An 11,556-nucleotide genomic window follows, 5' to 3' on the forward strand; every position below is an offset into this window, starting at 1 on the left:
CAGCATGCGGAGCTGAACAAGCCCACTCAGAAGTCAGGACAAAGCACTTACAAAAGTATGAAACAGTGGAAGTCATTAGAGAGTCGAAGCACAGAGCTCCTTCCCTCGGGGCCCGCCACAACCAACAAGCAAACTAATCTGCTTCTTTCTGTTATCAGGAGAGGGAGAGGACACGCTACTTAACTTGCTAAAACCAATCAACTTTGCTCCCTAATTTGTCCTTTCCTGTCCATCCCCTCCCCGTCCCTCCATAAAAAGCCCTCAGATCAAGGGGTGCAAGAAGACCTGGCCTGTTGCGCTTAAATTGACTCGTAGCCACCAGAGCTTAATGTGGGTAATTGTGTTGACATTATGTAAGACTGTTTATGTAAGACTGTTTCGAGAGGTGCTTCAACACACAGCATCTCTGTTCTCAGGGGCGGCTCTCTGCCACGACGGAGGATTCTGGGATCCTCTTCCACAAAACTGCTCACCGAATAAAATCAAAGGGATGGCGGAGATCTCAGGACGGGGAAAGATGGCAGTGATCTCAGCATTCCTGTCGAGTGTTTCGAGGACAGAGGCCCAGGACGGAGCTGCTGAATTTCTCGAAACCGAGCTCGTGTTCAAGACCCATCGTACCCGAGGTGATGTCCCCTCGGGAATACGACTAAGAACCGTTCCAACCAACAGAGCCGCTCCTCAGCTGACCCTCTGCAGCATCTACATCGACACTATCCAGAGCAGATCTTTGATCTGCGTCGTATCCACGGAGGACCAGCAGGGAACATGCCTGCGTAATTCTATTGAAGCAATGATGTCTAACACGCATCAGCTGTACGGTTGCGTGTGGGAACGTTTCCATACCTTGTCAAACAGTCAGGGACTTCTGGGACTCACTTGATTGAATTTGCTGAGATTCAGATTTTATCTCGCACGTCTGATGCAGCAACTCTGCCTTTTTAAATGTTACTCATGACAAAGAATACACTCGCATGGGAAAAAATATGTAAATGTCCTCAAACCTGCATATAATTAGGGCTCATCTTTGATTTATTTGTAACTGGACAAAGGTTTTTTGCATTTATTTGTTCAAACAAATACTGTTTGGTCATTTGACAGATTTATACATTCTTTTCAACACTGCAGTCTCTCGTGTACTGAAGTCTTTCTTTTTTTGTTTTTTTTGTTTTTCCCTGACCACAATTGTTCATGTAAAAAAACCAAACACATGCATCAAGTGTCTCGGCCTCAAAAAAATCTACAGAAGGCCAGAGAGCGCGGGTCAAACGCTTATTTCATCCTTTAAGAGTAACCCGTCATCCGGCCCGTCTGGTTCTGTTTGTTTGCAATTTCAGGGGCGAAGTGCTGATTTATTTGAGCCTCTCATTCGTTGGGGAGGCACGTTTGGATGAGTGGCAGATCCCCTGTCAGGACATACAGATCTCCATGTAGGTGGCCCCCTCACGGCAAACAGATGCCGACGACGGTAGGATCGCCACCATCCTCTGAGAGCTCCTTCCAACGCTAGATGGCAGTGTGCGTCTGCAACTGCTCGACATCTGGCTGGGTGTCTAGACAGAAGGGTTTTTTTGCTGCCAGCTACTTCGGGATCCAGTCATTCAGTCCACCTTGGATGGTCTCACAGAGATTTTTAACTCCGATGCAGCGTCGCCAAAGTCTCGAAATCCCAGAGAAGCCACAAGACTTACGCAAAAAAAAAAGAAGTCACAAAGTGTACAGAGTGAAAGAGGAGGCCCGCTGCCTCACAAGAAACGGTGGTCTGATGTGTTCTCTCATAGACGCCGTGATTCTTTATGAGGTCGGAACGTGAGGTCTGGAAACCTTATTGGTGTTGAATATTTTAAAATTCTTGTTGTGTTCCTTGAAGGATGCAAATGGGTGAGATCCCCTTTGACAAGGGGGCAAGGTGTCCTGCCCCTAATAGGTGCAAACAAGACAAGCGGCGGAGTCCCTGAGCTGTCAGTCAAGCTCAGTCTGTAAACAGCGGCACAGTTGGTGCGAGAAGAGGCGTAATCACGCAAAAAACAATCGTCGCAAACACCGCGCGTTGGGCGTCGTGTGGGTGAGGAGAGAGGCCTTCAAAGCCCTGTAATGTGCAAAAATACAGATTGTTTGCTTTTCATTATGACAGCCATGAATTTAACATGTAGATTTTAGATTCCCTCCTTGGGGTCTTTGTATGCTGACCTAAAAACAAAGTGGTACATTTATAACAATTGCCCTGCTGAGAGGTGTTGGCTCTCTGCAGGCCGCGTTCATACTCGTCAGAATTGGGACGAATGAGAAGCCACTAATAATAAGCCGATGCGTGAAATGTGCTGTAAGCGCTCGGACGCCTTCCATTATCGCTTACGACCGGGACAAATTGGTTGTTTTTTTCTGTCATTCAATTGCACCACAGCACGACATCAGCACACGACACGTGGGCCCCTCCTGACGAGTGATAACTCCGTCACAGGCATGTTGACGCCCACACAGTCACCCTGAATCACAGCTGCCCCTGTCATGCTTCACCTTTGACCCTGGACTGCCAGTCGAGCCTCTTTTACCTTTGACATGTTCCATATTTCTACTTCTAATGGTTTATGTGTACCGTTTTGCTATTGCTACATAGCTAATGTTAGGATTAACAGATGTTTACTGACCAATCTAGCAGAAACATTATTTCTATCACTTCTACCACAGTCCCGCTGCTTAGAGGGTGTATTATTGTAACCTCTCGTGTCATAAATAAAACAACGTCTGACACGCTTCACGAGCAACCGCCACCACCACCATTATCTGCTGATAATAAACCTCAATTTGAGCACTTGCCTGAGCAAGGTAGAACATTGTCAAATGCTGCATAGCACCATTTCTTAGCTCGGATGGAACATGTGGCCGCACTGCGGTTCTCCTTCAGTATTTCTGCTTTTTCAGCCAAGGATTTATAGGTTGAATTTGTCGAATGCATGTCTTGGCTTGAGGTTTTCAGAAAAGGTCTGTACTTTGGTTCTTCAGAGAATAAAACTTTGACGCTTGGACTCAATGGGGAGATACCGTAGTCTGCCCTTAGCAGCGACAGAGTAACCCCCCCCCCCCCCCATCCCCCACCATAGAGTCCAGACACTGGCATTGATGGTGGATGATCACTTGCTAAGACTGATGAAGAGATGACTCTGAAGAGTCTGCGAAGACTCGGTGGTGAAGGGAAGGTGGAGAAGCATGACAGAACTAAGGCAGCGAGAGAAATCATATTAATAAAGACAGCAACGAGATGATAGGCTCACAAGGCAGGGCTTTAGCGATGCTATTGGAACAGCTTATCACTAAAACGAGGGCCCAGCATGACACTTGGAGTGCGAATACGCGAGATGACGAAAGGCAGGGGGGCGATCAAGTCGATTTGACTTCACTTTTGAGGAGCTGTCATGTCTTCCATCTTCACTCTAAAGGAGGCCCCCGACAACTAGACCGAGGCTCGACATCAGACGGTTCGCGAGAGCTGCGAAACATACAACTCTACCCACATACCGAGGTTGTTTGGCAGAAGCAACTTGTTTCCACCAAAGGTGAACCCGCCGCTTCAGGCTCTGCGGTGACTGACAAGGGCCGTGCAATTTCCATCTTAACCCCTTCCCCCTGTGGCTCCCTGTCAGTGGCCTCCTCAGTTCACCCCAGGATCCCAACATCCTAACCTACAGGGCCAAAAGGAGACATGCAAGAGTGGCCCCACACAGGCGGTTAGTTGTGCCGTTCCCAGCACTCATGAGATGAAGTCAATATTCCACGAGTTGCATACAGCTGACTGAACGTACGGATGAATAAACATTACTCGCGCCCTCTGAAAGAGTGATGTGCACCACTGACTACACAACAGTCTTTAATTTAAAACATTTTGGACAGGAAGAGTGCGTTGGGTTGTGTGACACTGATGGTCATTGTTGCTTTGCCAGTCAGGATTTTCCTCTTCTAAATGTGGCTTTGGATGATCGCGGCATCATGATGTATGCATTCATGCATGCGTGCAACCATGGACTCCCAACACACCCGACGGCATGAAGTAGCGAGAGGGCGGGAAGAGAGTCTTGTCTGTCAACGGAAAGTTACCACTTCGAAAAAAAACAAAAAAAAAACGAATTACAAATATTACGCGTCAGGAGAAAACTAACCGAAGAAAATATTGCACACAGTCTGCCAGAATCTGGGTCCAGTACAGTGCAACAGTGGTTATACTAAAGAGGAGTGTGGAGCAGAATCAGGTTCCTGCCTTTGTAGTATTTTGCAATCAGATTTCGCAACATCTATGTTATTTCATATCCTCACACTTGCCCTGTTGACCTTTTTTAAACTTTTTACGAGTGTAGTCTTTTTGTAGGGCTGCAAATAATATGGATAATATTCATATTCTTTTCCAGGCTTGGTCTGAGGGAGGCCCACAGTCTCCGACTTTGAGACCCCCTGGGCTACATGACAGTCGTGCAACGCTGGTTGGTTTCCTGTGAAGGGTGTCATGTAAAAAGAATATGGAAGATTCATGTTCGATGGCTTTTTTAAGCAGAGCCTGGTACTTCTCACCTCCACGGAACACAACCCTCCTCCCCATGTGGTCGAAGTGTGTGTGTGTGTGTGTGTGTGTGTGTGTGTGGGTGGGTGTGCGTGTGTGTGTGTTTCCCTCAGAAAACATTTCGAACTAGTCGGAGAAAGTTTCCATTTGGCTGCTTTATGGATACCTCCCCACTCGTGGTCCGTGCCCTGCCTGACAGCTCCGGGGTCTCTGGAGGGAGCAACCATTTACATGTTCAGGTGCTAATCTCTTTGGCCGAGTTAAGTCTCAAACTGGACGGGGTATTTCAAAAACAAAAAAACAGCCCGCCATCCAAACTAGAGCCGGGGAAGAGTGACATACTGCGCTGCGAGACAGCAACCCGTCTGTCAACTCTTCAACTTGATGGAAAATCACTTTACGACATAAGAAAAACATACGTGCTCTCATATTCTATTCTAAAATGTCGAAAAAAGCGTCTTTACTGCTGAGAAACAAGATGCTGCTTGGTGGTCTGGGGAATATCCTCGAAAAATCCAACCTCCTAGTGCAACTCGGGTTGCACTTTTGGTGCATTTCAGGTATAAATTGGAGCCACGTGCGTCCAAATCATGATAGATGTTTTATTCTTTGTAACATCAGCTGGAGCTTGATTTCCTTTTTAAAAGGAGACACACGAGTCAATCAGTCAGTCATTCTAGTTTCTCCCGAGTGAAAAAATCACTTCACCATTACAATGACATCACAGTTACTCTACCTGTCTGTTTGTTGGATGCACTGACAGCAATCAAGAAAAAAAAGAGGGAAGCTAAACTTGAAGCTAATGACGTGTTGTTCAAAGCAAATATTCTTTTTGGTTAACTTGTCACTATCGTTATAGCCCCATGAATACATTTTAGTTTTAAAGCGCCTGCCTGTTGCTACGTTCACACCTGGCGTCCGCACTTCTCCGGGGTTTTCGAGAACCGGAATCAGAGAACTGTTGAAACGCCGCCGGCCCGTTTTAGTTTGAAAACTCAATTAATTACTCCAATTGCTTCACATCGAAAGGAACCATGAGGCTAATTTTGCATGCACACCAAATGCGAGATGAGATCACATTCAAAATCACTGCGAAGACGCGAGGAGACGCAAATCACAGCTGGTTACATCCACTATCTGAGCACGCCGCGCCTTCCCAGTGCGGAACTGAAGAGCCCGGTCAGCGAGCCACGTGGACATATCCGGAACAGCTTCACTCGCGCCGAACGCCGTCTTCGCGAGCGTGCGGATGAGAAAACGGAGGGAGCATCTGGACACGTGTGGGCGCGACACCGAGTTCCTCTCTGACCTGGTCGCTCCGCACCGGTTCGCCTCGGTGCACCGTCACCGGCGGCCACTGGACAGAGGACGGCACAGCCTCCCGCTGGAAGTAGAACGCACACGGCAACATGCGGAGCAGATGTGAGAAACCTGCCGGTGGCTCTGCGGTCCAGCTGGAACAGCGCTCAGCACATCGACACAAGGCCACGCGAAGACGACGAGGGAGAAGAGAACACTGGTCACGTTTTCCTGTAGCACGCCGAGCCGCCGTCCCACCGGGGGGAAAGGGCGGCCGAGAGAAAGTCAGGCCGATACTATTATACTATTTTCATAGTATAGAGGTGAAATATTTTATAAAGGCACAGTTTGGGTGCCACGCCCCCGCGTTCCATCCCAGACAGCAAGTCTTCCATTTGGAGGTCAGGAGGTCATGGTTACAGTAATAACCGCAAAGTTTTTTCCTCATGTCATCTGACGATTAAGGTCTGGCTACATTATTTCCACAGGAAATAAATGTGGCGGATGATGAAGGTAAAACCAAACAAAACAAAAATCACAAACATCAAAATCTCTATTGCTTCAACAAGTTAATAATTGGCCACTGGGAAGACCTCCAGTCGTGGTGGCTCAGTTACCGGGACATATTTTCACACTGTTGGTGACCGAGTATAGATCACCAACATCTGACTCTTTGAATTCTGGCTTGATATTTTACAGTTAAACCATAAACTTTATCCGTTGGACTCTAGTTTGTGTCTGTTTCATGTCACTGTTTTCACTTTACAACCTGCAGCTTTACATGTCTTTTAGTTTCACTCTCATTGAAAACCCAAACAGTTAATGCTTTGAAATGTGAATTAGCTCTATTACTGCCTGTCAAAGCAACGGGTGGGTCGATTCCATATGAACAGTTGAAAATATGAAATGATAAAAAAAAACAACATGGGCTTGATAACTGGAAGTTTGAACACACACACCCTCGAATTTGATGGCAAACACACTCTCACTCGGAGGATTAGCTTCTACACATACAGTACATAGTTCTGTACAATCAGTTCCTCTTATGTTGGAGCGGAGCTGCCAAACTCCCACCTTTTCTTCTCACTTTGTCTGTCCTACATTCCTGCTCGCCCCGAGTAGTCACTAAGCCTTTTGCTCTGTTATTATTCCAAGAGTATCTCAGGTCATGAGACTTAAACACCAGCGAATTCCTGCCCTCTGGACCCCCCCCCGTTCCCCCGTTACGTTCTGCCGTTTAATGCCGTGAAATACCCAGCTATCTCAAGCACGAGAAGAAGGGAGGTCCAGACGTGGAGCTTGTTGAAAGGTAACAGCTCCTGCACAGACGGCCATTAAAACGTGACACGGGTTAAATGTGATTGGTTTTAAGTCACCTGCCGTGTGGGTTGTTTCAAGGATCTGGGAATTAATTTTCATTGGAAGTCTGTACCTACTTAATAACCAAAGGTCACCTGTGGTTTCTGTGAGCGTATACAGTTTGTCCTGGAATTTGATCTTATGTGCCGTGCATCGACAGGCACTCATAGCGGAGGAATTCAAGTGTCAATCAACAGGTGAATGGATTTCAGTTTCATTAGAACTCCAAAGATGTGGTCCATCCCTGTATCTGGATGTTTCGGTTTCTTAAATCACCAATAAACAAGAGCTTGTTTACAGCCGTCGAGATCCCTCCCCGTGCAATCATCTCTCGCGGTAAGTTCATCCCTTAATTACGATTATTAAAATTCTTCCTCAACCGACTAAAAGAGTGACTTACAGCATGACAGTGCACACTGACAGTTCCTCATTGTTGCCTCGGCTAAATGCCGCAGAGTCGCACACGTGCGGAGAAAATGCATGTTCATGCACAACCAGGACCACAGCTGTCACACACACAGATAGTAAATCAGGCAAACTGCATAAAAATAACAGCACAGCGGCCTCACACTTACTTTCCTGCCCATGAAGATGAGAGTGTTGCCGCTGATAAACTCACTAAAACTCAACTAAAATACTGGGGAGTGAGTTATCGCGCTCTCACGTTACTCTCGCCCCTGTTGGTCTTTGGGCTGAGAACACACGACTTAATCATTGACCTTCATGGAGCGGGGACTTTGGAGTCAGGGGCTCATATTACCCAGGTAAGGCCCGGAGGAATGTGGCATATAGCGTACATGTTATCGACTTGCGACCACGGAGCCGATGAAAGGCCGACCTTTTTGATGATTAAACGTGACGTAACCGACGACAGTGACAGTCTCGAGGGCCACGTGAAGGTGGCGGGGGGGGGGGGGGCTCCACGGGGTCTGCAGCTCGCCGTGAGGAGCGTCTGTTCCCCACGCAAACTGGGAACAAGACTATTTCTCAATCAGATTGGACCACAGGCTTGAAATGAAGTTGGACGACACGTCACCACTTCCTCCTGTTGTACAAAAATGAAGCCTAAACACGCGCTTACTCCCAAAAGTCATTCTTAGCAGCTAATAATGCCAATTTACCGATTTATAGTGTGCCGAGGAAATTAACACTTGGACATACAACAATGTGATAACAGCCAAAAATCACAGAAATGTATTATACTTCTCATCCACTTACATGGAGGAGGCAGGGTTTACGACCCAAACTGCAGCCAGCCACCAGGGGGCGATCAAGATGATTTGGCTTCACTTTTGGAAGGCTGCCATGTCGTCCATCTTTACATGCAGGCTATGGATTTGACTGACAGCGAAAAACATGACTCCGATCCATGCAGTTATTGACGCGTTTGTAAAAAGTCTGGCTGAAAAGTCCTAAATTGACATGTCAAGTGAAAATGATGTTGGAGAAGGAAATGGTTAACACTTCCTTGCCAAGATTTGTGATGTTTTTCATCAAAGTCGAAGCCGATAGATTTTTCTCCTTATCTTTAGTTTGTTGTTTTGACTTTTGGCAGAGAAGGGGGAACGCGGAATCGTGCCGAAGACTTTGTTAAAGGTTGTTTTTTTAGGAGAGTTTCCACATTCGTACAGTTATTCTGCACTAAAACCCACCGATGTGACACTGTGGCTCAGTTTGTTTAAAAGTAGCACGTTACCCTCCCAGGGAAACGTCGACTGATCCTCATGTGGAGCCCGTGAAGGAGGCCGGGGCCCCCTGTCCCAACTGAGGAGCTCTTTGAGAAGACATCTCCCCTCGTCCCTTTCTGTCTGCGGGTCTAATCTCCCCTGTCTGTGCTCCAATCAGCTCAAAGCTTTTGCTTATTTGCCGGCTTTCGCTGTTTACCTTCCATCAGAGATTCAACCTGCGCTTGTAGAATTTGCACAGCCGGGCTCATCAAAGACTCACCTTTTCTGCCCCCTTTCTCGTGTAAACATTCCTGTTTGGTCGTTTATGCAACACTCCGGTGACTGCATCCTTTCATAAAGGCGAAAACTATGTGCAGAGATTATATCATTTTGTTGTGGGCGAACAGACAAACATGAGAGTCGCTATCAGTGTGGCATGTTTTTCACTGTTGACATATTATAGTTGGGCCAACATTAGCATTAACAAGACATTTCAGTACAGATTAACTAGAGATTTGAACACTAACAAGTTTATTCTTCAAATTTCTTTTTAAATGAAGGGATCCTTAGAATAGATTGTGTTCATATTAAAAATATGGAAATCAAGTTTCTACCTTATATTTAAAATTCTACACATCTACAGTTACATCTCTTTGCACCTTCTTGTGACCACATATTACATGACTAAACTGAATTAATTAAAGGAGAAAAAGCCAAGAATTATGATAAATTAACAGTGTTGTAATAAAAAGGGGGCCATTTATATTGCATTAGCATGCATCATTCCTTTGCTTCATTTGATATTTGAAATTTAAATATTGTTTTATGCAAATTGCAAAAAGGCATCAAAGAGATTGCTGGAACGGCCTCGACTTTCCTTCTTCAGTGAGTGGCTTGTTTCACTCCACCAGCTCCCTCACCCTGAAAGTGTGAGGACACACCGCAGCAAACGGTGATAGAGAGCATTGTGGGAAAATCTTGACATATTTCACCCCATCTACTCCAGAACTTACACAAGATCTTCACAGTCCGGTTTTCATGAGGAAATCAGAGCAGCGACTGTCCGGGCGTCGGAGTCACGGTGGTCAGGCCGCAAAGTCTACAGAAACACCCAAGATCTGTAGTTCTATGTATAGTCATTCATGGCATATCACATAAGCTAAATCAGATCTTGAATTTAAGCATTTTATGGAATATCAAAACTACAAAAGTAACTGCAGTAGTTATTCTTCATACTTTTTCCACCAAACAAAAAGTCAGTCATCCAACTGAGACCTGAGTAAAACCCCATCTGTCTCCAAGACTCCAGCCTTGAAGATCAATTGTGGTTTTGATCATTTTTGCGTAAGACAAAGAGCTCTTTCAGACAAAACAGAGCAAAATGAGAGAGGGTTGCGTACATTTGCATGTTTGGAAGAGAAAAAAACTCATTTATAGTTCCTAGTACCAATGTCAGGCCTATTGATACAATGGCGTGATCCAGGGGGGTTACCACATGGTAGGCAAAGCAGGCAATTGCTGGGGCCCCGAGCCGAGAGGGGGGCAAAAGGGCCCAGCTCCCTTTTGCCTGGCACCCCATGGTCCATTGGAACGCTCTTGCGTGCGTGATGATAAACAACTTTAGATGATGTCCTTCAGAATCTCATCAGAATTGACAGGTTGATTATTTGTCATTTGCATTAGAATGAACAGAAAATAAATATTGTAACTCTCTGCAGATGTGTATTGTTCCCGTAGAATTGATTCATTATTAAAAAAAATTGTTTTGCCTTTTTAATACCCGGACCTCCAGACGCAAGCAATAGTGGGTTCTCAGACTAACAGCTGTGTTATGGGAAGTGGACATCAATGACCTCGTTCATGTGGTAATTTCAATATTGATCGAATTAAATGACTAACTCCAGTGGAGTCAAACTCGCGGCTCAGAGCATAACAATGGGATTTTAAATTGTTGTTCGCCGAGCATCAGGCGCCGGTCCACAGATCACCAGGCCACGTGATGTGTTCCCGTCGCGATCGGCCAGACAGTTTTGACGCATGGCTTGCGGCAGACACCTTGCATCATCTGGCACCGACGCCTCTGGATATAAAATCTGAAGGTTAACGTTCTCTGTCAAAACCCAAGTGCTTTAAGGGGCTGCGTAAATCCTAAATATTGAATTCCCAAGGATCAAAGTTGAACCGTCTAAATTTACCGGGGGCTCCTCGATGGAAGGGGTAGGCCGAGGAGTCTGTCTGAAATCCTTCCCTCAGTGCTCAGGTGTTCCAAAACAGGAAAGGAAACCTTTTCCAAAACCAATAAAAGTGATCGATTACAGTTAAATCATACTGTCATCCAGTCGGGTCAGTGGTCTGGGGGAAGCAGCTGTTAAATGGAGGAGAGAGAAGGGAGAGTTAAGTGATACAGATTCACGGCAGAGTGGATACAAGGAGAAGGTAGACTGGACAGGATGTGGGGAGGGTTTCTTTTTGAGGAGATGGCCTTTGAATTTGAAATGTCGAGAAGGAAAACTCAGAAATACATCAAATGAGGCCCCATTTATTGAATTAATGTTATCTTGTGTAATGAAGAGAGGCCAGACGTTGAGGTACGGCGCGAGGGAGGGTGTCAGGATTGGTGTGGGTTTGTGTGAGTCCACTCGCACAATGCCCCTCTCTGTCTGGACTGCTCCGCCAGCTATG

This window comes from Scophthalmus maximus, chromosome 18 (genome assembly GCF_022379125.1).
Source record: "Scophthalmus maximus strain ysfricsl-2021 chromosome 18, ASM2237912v1, whole genome shotgun sequence".
Lineage (NCBI taxonomy): Eukaryota > Metazoa > Chordata > Actinopteri > Pleuronectiformes > Scophthalmidae > Scophthalmus > Scophthalmus maximus.